The 8,423-nt window shown below is 40.9% G+C and overlaps 1 non-coding gene across 1 annotated transcript; it reads left to right on the top strand.

The window, feature by feature from the left end:
* The first annotated feature begins 3,472 nt into the window (after positions 1 to 3,472).
* LOC141141749 (U2 spliceosomal RNA) lies at positions 3,473 to 3,663 on the top strand. Its single transcript, XR_012244199.1, has one exon. It is a non-coding gene; the product is annotated as a U2 spliceosomal RNA (small nuclear RNA).
* Positions 3,664 to 8,423: the final 4,760 nt, after the last annotated feature.

Below are 8,423 nucleotides of genomic sequence, written 5' to 3'. Positions count from 1 at the left end.
GGGGTGAACACTTCCGGGGCTGAAGTAGTTAATGACAATATGGAAAGTTGTTTTTGAGATAGAACTCTGGAAGGAAATAACTATATAAGAAAATAGGCAGTATCTATGGTAGTAATGTGGTGGATTTTTTATTTATTTTTTTATTACATGGGATTGGGATTTCAATGTGCACATTTTACAATTTTTTATGTGTTTTTTTGTGTTGTATAAAATAAAAACTTAATTAAAACTATTTGATTGAAAGAAAAAAAAAATTCAACAATACACACTATACTAGCAACCAGACGGTTGCAGGTGCTAATTATTACAATGTGTATTGCACTCACACAACCACACGGACTCCTGTCATTGTTGCACAATAACCATAACAATATGGTACAATAATACAAAAGCACTTGCATTTAAGTTCAGACAACAAGGAGTCATGGCAAAGTTTGAATGCCTGTAATGTACAGTCTTTTGACTGGTGTACAGAAGTAGCATTTAGTTATAAAACAACATTTCTATTCACCCTATAACGTCTTCTATATAACCCACAAGCTGTTAACTTTTCTTTTCAATCTACCATTTTTCTATAACCTCAAAATAAGCTGGCCATCCATGGATCGAAATTCCTTGACCCGGCCGCAATTCACTCTATGGACAAGCAGATTGTACCAAAGTCGATCCATTGATTGACTTGGGTACAACCTGACTGTTGACTTTTTTTACATGTGATTACTGCAGGTGGCTATAGCCGCTAGCAGTAATCATTGGGATTGATTTACTAAAACTGTAGAGTGCAAAATCTGGTGCAGCTGTGGATGGTATCCAATTAGCTTCTAACTTCAGCTTGTTCAACTTAGCTCTGCCAAAAAACCTGGATGCCGATTTGTTTGGTATGCAGTCCTGCACCAGCTTTTGCACTCTCCGGTTTTAGTAAATCAACCCCATTGTGTTTTAACGGCCAGGAGGGCCACACAGGAGCGTGATGGGAGGCATACCCCATCAACAACACTGTCACCTGTGGTGAAAGGAATGAAAATCAAATCATCTATGTGCTGTAATAATAATGCTTCAATTTCTTGTCATTAGTTACAAGTTCTGTGGGTGTTCTTCACAATACACAACAGTTATTTTTATACTTTCTTTTTATGATTATTCTCTAACTGAATTCACACACCCTTCAAAATTAATTCAAATGAGAATATTTTTCCAACCACCTTCTTCAAATTTGTGACCAGCTTTGATTAACAATTTATTGGTTGCCAGCATCAACAAAAATTGAACAAATGTTCTGAAATTGATCACCCAAACCATTGTATACCAGCCATTACCAGTAGAGAGGAGCTTGGTTGTCCTCTGAATTCATACCTATCGGAGCCTAGGCTTTACACTATTTTCTAATCCAACGAGCTGCAGACATGGTCATTTCTGGCCCTGAAGCAAACATATAACAAATGCATGGGAAACTGGTGATGGACATGTGCCTGACGATGGGGTGTGTCTATATAAGGGCACTGATGTCAACAAAATCCAGCCCTTTGTTACCGTATATACTCGTGTATAAGTCAAATTTTTCAGCCCCTTTTTTGGGGTTGAAAGTGCCTCCTTCGACTTATACACGAGTCACCGCCGTCTGCCTACATGATCAGCGTGTCATGCAGGCAGACGGTGGCCAGCGTGTGCTGCATAGACTCGGCAGCGGCTCTCACTGTTCAAAAGCCGCGCCTCCTCGTCTGTGATAGGCAGTCAGTGTACAGCCTATCACAGACATTCTCTCATCCTTGTCCGTGGTATGAGGATGAGAGAATGTCCATGATAGGCTGACTGCTGGGAAATGGAGTTTTTTGGACGAAGAGGAGGCGCGGCTTTTGAACAGTGAATGGCCGCCGAATACTACACGATGATCAGTGCAGAGCGGCGCACGGAGGATGCACAGGACACAGGTAGGATTCACACACACACACACACACACACACACACACACACAGACACATGCACACAGGTACATATACACATATACAGGACACAGGTACATATACACATGCACATATACACAGGTACATGACATAGGTACATATACACATGACACATGCACATATACACAGGACACATGACACATATGGACAGGACACATGATACATGTACAAGACACAGGGAGGGATACAGCTGCAGATGGGCATTGTTGACCCTCTTTTTCCACTTGCAGTAGCTGCTGCATTTCTCACCCTCGTCTTATACTCGGGTCAATAAGTTTTTCCCATTTTTTTGTTGTAAATTAGGGCCTCGACTTACACTCGAGTATATACGGTAAGTATGTTATGGGAAATAGAGATTGAAGGACAACCAAGATCATCTCTACTGGTAATAGCTGGTATATACTGTATGTGTAGATTTTTAATAAAAAAACGATCAGTTGTGGAACGTTCCTTCCATTCTCAATTACTTGATGTTGGCAACCAACTTGGATGTGTAGTTAGTGTGTATCCCAGGGTTTCGTCATCCTCATCCAGTCAAGAATTGAGAAAATGCAAGCGAATAAATGCTAAAAATAAAAGGTATTTGCTACGCAATGAAATTACTTGTGTCACTGGTTGAGCAGAGTCTGATAGGGAACTGAGACACTAGTTCCCCATTAGGTACAACATTGACAGTGCATGGCATTGGGCTGATTTGAAAGGCACTATAGGACAGAATAGAGGCTGTGGATCTGCCCACTGCAGTATGAAAAAGATCAATAAACATAAACAAAACAAAGTTCAATAAAGCAAAAATACATAGCCAAAAAAATCCCTGCTGGTAAGTATTATAACCCCCATACGTGAAAACAAAAACGGTAAATATACAAAGCAAGATAAATATATATGCTTATGTGTCTTACCCCAGATATGGCTGGAATCAAAATCAAATACAGTAAAAATAAAAATAATTGCTGTCGATTTAACATGGGAGAAACTAGGATGACCGGAAGATCAAGGAGTGCTTAGGATGGTAACTGGGAGCATTGGAGCAACATAAGCCCGAAAAGAAAAAGGGGAAAAACAATTACCTAAATATGTCCCTTTAAAATACTGCATATATGCACATAGAGAAGCCATTATCTTACTGTGCATAAATATATATATCCGGGACTTACCAATATGGTATAGTATTAGTAAGGTAGCATAGGAAAATGTGTGTCTTTTCAATGTTTATGCCACTTTTAGTAGTAAATGTCAAAATTAAAAATGATGTAATGACTGTAATTGTTGATAGGTTTAAGATTAAGAAATCGTTTAATAATTTTAGTCCTTGAGATGATAGTCGTCGTAAGTAGAATGGCATGAATTGATAAATCGCAGTGTATGGGTGAAATTATGCCTCAAAGATGGTTTAGGCATGGACTATGTGCAAAATTTGTGTTGAATAATCATTCAAACAAGACTTTGTCTTTTGCCTTTTCGATCGTCGTCGTCGCCGCCGCTCGCTCGGAAAAGAGAATAATTGGGTTATCGCTTCTCGGCCTTTTGGCTAAGATCAAGTGTAGTATCTGTTCTTATCAGTTTAATATCTGATACGTCCCCTATCTGGGGACCATATATTAAATGGATTTTTAGAACAGGGAGATGGAAGAAGAGCTTGCTCTGTCCACTCCACGCATCGACCTGGTATTGCAGTACCTCCAGGACCGGTGCACCCCTCTCTTATGCAGTTTCAAAAAACAGATTGAACAACAACACAAATCTTCCTTTTGCTTGCTCAATGGCAATGTTGCTTTTTTTTGGAGGGCTCACCACAAGCTGTTAATTCTTGCAATAATAAACTTGCATTTAACCCCTGTGTGTATTGGTGTTTTTGCTTCGTGTCAGTTTCTTGGCCTATTTCTCTCTCCCCCCTCCCTCCTTGCGCTCCATATTTTTGGGGTCAGGAAGAAGCAGCAGGTAAAGTGGCAGTTGCAAGAAGCCAAACCTAGCAAGTCAGTAAGTAGACACATTTCGACAAGACAGCTACAGTGTGCTTTATTACACTCCATATTTTTGGTCAGGAAGCAGCAGGTTCAATGGCAGCTGCAAGCTTACTCGATTTCTGGCCACTCGCCTTATAGTCAAATCAAAATCAGCATTCAGATTGTTACCACATCCTCATCCTCACTCTGTACCTTGTTTTGCTCTCTCTCTATATATATTTTATATATATATATATATATATATATACATACATACATACATATATATATATATATATATATATATATATATGTATTTTGTTTAAACACTTGCTTACTGGGCACTTAAACCCCCCTCTTGCACAGACAAATTTTCTCACACTTTGAATGACAATGGCATGGTCCTGCAGAGCTGTAACCAAATGACATTTTTATCATTTCTTTTCACACGTAGAGCTTTCTTTTTATAGTATTTAATCACTGCTGGGTTTTTTATTTTTTGCTGAAAAAAAAAAAATAAAAAATTACAGTTTCAAAGTTTGTTATAAAATTTTGAAAACAGGTAATTTTTCTCCTTCATTCGTGGGCATTGATAGGCTGCACTGATGTCCAATGATATGCTGCACTGATAGGCTGCACTTATGGGCACTGATAAGGTGACACTGATGGGCACAGAGGTGGCTCTAATAGGCAGCACTGATCGGTGGCACTGATTGGTGGGCATTCATAGGTGGCACTGTTGGGCAAAGTTAGGTGGAACTGTGGGCACTAGCAGGTGGCACTGGTGGGCAAAGTTAGGTGGAACTGTGGGCACTAGCAGGTGGCACTGGTGGGCACAGATAAAGCAGACGCGGCTCTCTATGTGAAGGACCAATGTCCCTCTGACAGAAGCCAGTGATTGGCTTTTTTTCTCTCGCGCTAACAGCGTGAGGGAAAAAAAAAAGATTACCAATCTTCTGTTTACATCACGTGATCAGCTGTCATTGGCTGACATCTGATCATGCGTTAGGGGCTGGGATCGGCTCCTTACTCCAATCTTTGATAAGCCGAGTCTCAGACACGGTGATCACAGAGCGCACCGCGTGTGCCCCACAGGGGGCGTGCAGGCAGCTCATGCATGGGAGGACGTCATATGACAGCCTCCCAGCAATTAAGGCCCACGCTGTAGCCGTCATTTGACTATAGCGTGTCTGGGAGGAGGTTAAGATTTATGAATATTCACTTTAGGTCACCTAGAATATGCATGCTAAAAAGTTCATATATAATATGGTGTGTAAATTTTCCTCCTACGTGATATATAAATAAAACATGTTTACTGATTTTTTATTTTTTGGCCATTATGTTATTCATGAATCATGATATTATATTAGCTGTCCCCTCTTTTTCACACTTCTGGTCCATGTCCCTCCTTTGTGTGTATGTGGAAACCACCCTCTTGGTGTTCTGTCTGGACGTATCAGTGGACACCGTGCCATGATGGGCGGCCCTAGGAGAACTTGCCTTAATATAAAACTGCATCCTTGTCTGTTTGACATGTGGTGGCGGTTTTCCCACCAGACGGATACACGGAGGCCATCCTGAGATTTAGTCCATAGAAGTGAGTAAATCTTTTTTTTCTTTTTTCCATCTTTCCAATGAGAGTACTACGATTTAAATTATTTCTTAGTACATATTTTTACATCCACACTATTATATATTTATCAGATATTTTGCCATGTTTGGCATGTCATTTTTTTTGGGGGGCTGGTACCTAGTTTTCACAGGTACCCAGCTCCCACTTCCTCTCCTGGCACCACGGCGCTGGAAGGAAGTACACCTCTCCTACACTTTTTGTAGCTGCTGACTTTTAAATGGGTGGAACTCAGCTTTAAGCTTTGATCCTTCTCCCTGATATCCGATTGTGCCCCTATCTTCCTACAGTCCTTCACTCTTGTATTCCTCCATCGTCTGATCTTTCCCGTCAGCCCAGTCTATATATCTTCCCTGTTCTCTGCCTCACAGACACAGCCACACTCAGAGCTGATCAAATATATTCAGTTCCTACAGCTGTCTTATCTTCTCCCATATGGGCATATAGTGGGCGCAGCTGTGGGCAGCCAAAAGCAGCATAGCCAGCTGCCCACAGTTAGGGTGCCAACACCAGGAACCTGAAAACTAGTGAAGAACTAGCCTGGGTGAGGACAGCCCTGGATTCCTGGACAGGTAATTGTTCGGTTATCAAAAGTCAGCAGCTACAGAATTTGTTGCTGCGGACTTCGAATAATTTTTTTTCAGAGTGGAGAATGGCTTTAATGTGTCCCATCACCTACAGTTCAGATCTAGAAATACTATAAGAAAGGGAAAACCCCCACTGTGCCAACATCCGAAGTTAGTATAGAAGGATTGAATAAGTTTGTAAAAAACTAATCAAAAAAAGGTGGACTTTGTAGGCATATCATGAGGCGGTAAGTTCTAAAAATAATATACTCTTTTTTACAAAATCATTAAAAACTTATGACAAAACAGACTATACCCTATAGCTTGACAAGGTCAACAGATACCCAAACAGTCATGGAGGTATAGATCTTTGGAAATGTATATGAAACAGGGTCCGTAACAAATAAAACAATGTATGTATGTATTAGATGGTTAGGTCCATGAACTCCTCCATGCTTCAACGCGTTTTGCAATTTAATAGCTTACTCAGGACATATTGGGTAGGTGCTGATACAAACTTAAAAATATACAGAAAAAAGGAAAAATGAGTATCCATAGTATTGTGTTTTTAAGTATGCAGCATTAAACAATATTACTTCTAGATTTGCATCTTTGGAAAAACAGACTATGTAAAGGTAATCCAGTAAGAAGGGAGTTGCAGTAGTCGAGGCGAGATATGACCATGACCAGGGAGTGAATTAAGAGCTTTGTTGTGTCATTGGTTAGAAAACAATGAGACTGAAAACAACATACAAAAGCACCACATATATGCTTGCCTGATGGGCAATGCAGCCAGGTATAGAGTCAAATCACATATAACACAATAGGAATCAAGATTAATCCTTCCAGCAGATCGACTTTTGAATTTAAAGATGTATATGTTTTTAATTTTGTATCAGCACCTACCCAGCATGTCCTGAGGAAGCTATCAAATTGCGAAACGCGTTGACAAGCAAGCATGTAGGAGTTCATGGACCTAACCGTCTAATACATACATACATTGTTTTCTTTGTTATGGATCCTGTTTCATATACATTTCCAAAGATCCGTCTCCAAAATACACCCCTTTCTAACCAATGACACAACAAAGCTCTTAATTCACTCCCTGGTCATCTCTCGACTCGACTACTACAATTCCCTTCTTACTGGATTAGCTTCACATAGTCTATCACCCCTGTTTTTAACGCAAACTGTTAGGCAGGTTAATTTGGTTGGTCACAGGCTGGTTGGCAAGTTGAGTTTGGAAATTCTTTGGTTTTATTTTACATGTGTTTGTCCTTCCAGTGCTCCTTGCTGTGAAGACCAGTTATAGGTGGGGCAGTGACTTTTTTTGTATTGTTGACATATTGGTCAGGCAACGCACTGACACCTTTGCTGCCATTGTGCTGGGTGTTCAGTGTGCTCCTGCGCCTTTAAGGAGGGTTGGGCTCCCTCCAGTCATCTGCCCTTCATCTATCCATTAGAATACATGTGCTCCCACTGTGGAGACTCTTCAAAGTTAGAGTTAGGGTCTGCAGGATACAGGGTGCCTTGCCGTGGCCTGCAGCTTATGCATGTATTTGCAAATGTGTGCAACTAAACCCTTGTTTTTAACGCAAACTGTTATGCAGGTTAATTTGGTTGGTCACAGGCTGGTTGGCAAGTTGAGCTTGGAAATTCTTTGGTTTTATTTTACATGCGTTTGCCCTTCCAGTGCTCCTTGCTGTGAAGACCAGTTATAGGTGGGGGCAGTGACCTTTTTTTGTAACATAGTCTATCACCCCTTCAATCCATCATGAATGCTGTTGCCAGACTCATCCACCCTACCAATCGCTCTGTCTCTGCTACTCCTCACTGTCAATCCCTCCACTGGCTTCAGCTCACCTAACAAATTAAAAAAATACTAACTACTTACAAAGCCATCCACAACTTAGCCCCCAGCTACATTACTAGCCTAGTCTCTAAACACCGACCTACTCATTCTCTTCGTTCCTCTCAAGACCTTCTGCTCTCTAGCTCCCTCATCACCTCCTCCCATGCTTGCCTCTAGGACTTTTCCAGTGCCTCTCAAATCCTATGGAACACCTTACCCCAATCTGTCCGATTATCTCCTACTCTATTAGCTTTTAGATGATCCCTGAAAACCCTTCTCTTCAGAGAAGCCTACCCTACTCACACCTAACAACTGTATTGTCATTTTCTCCATCAGCTCATCCCCCACAGTTATTACCTTTTGTTCCACTTGACCCTCCCTTCTAGATTATATGCTCTAGCGAGCAGGGCCCTCTGATCCCTCTCTATTGATTTTTATTGTACGTGTACTGTCTGCCCTCATGTTGTA

The sequence above is a fragment of the Aquarana catesbeiana genome, linkage group LG04 (assembly GCF_042186555.1).
Source record: "Aquarana catesbeiana isolate 2022-GZ linkage group LG04, ASM4218655v1, whole genome shotgun sequence".
Lineage (NCBI taxonomy): Eukaryota > Metazoa > Chordata > Amphibia > Anura > Ranidae > Aquarana > Aquarana catesbeiana.
Note: the sequence above shows the minus strand (reverse complement) of the source record. Positions and strands in the feature narration are given on the sequence as shown.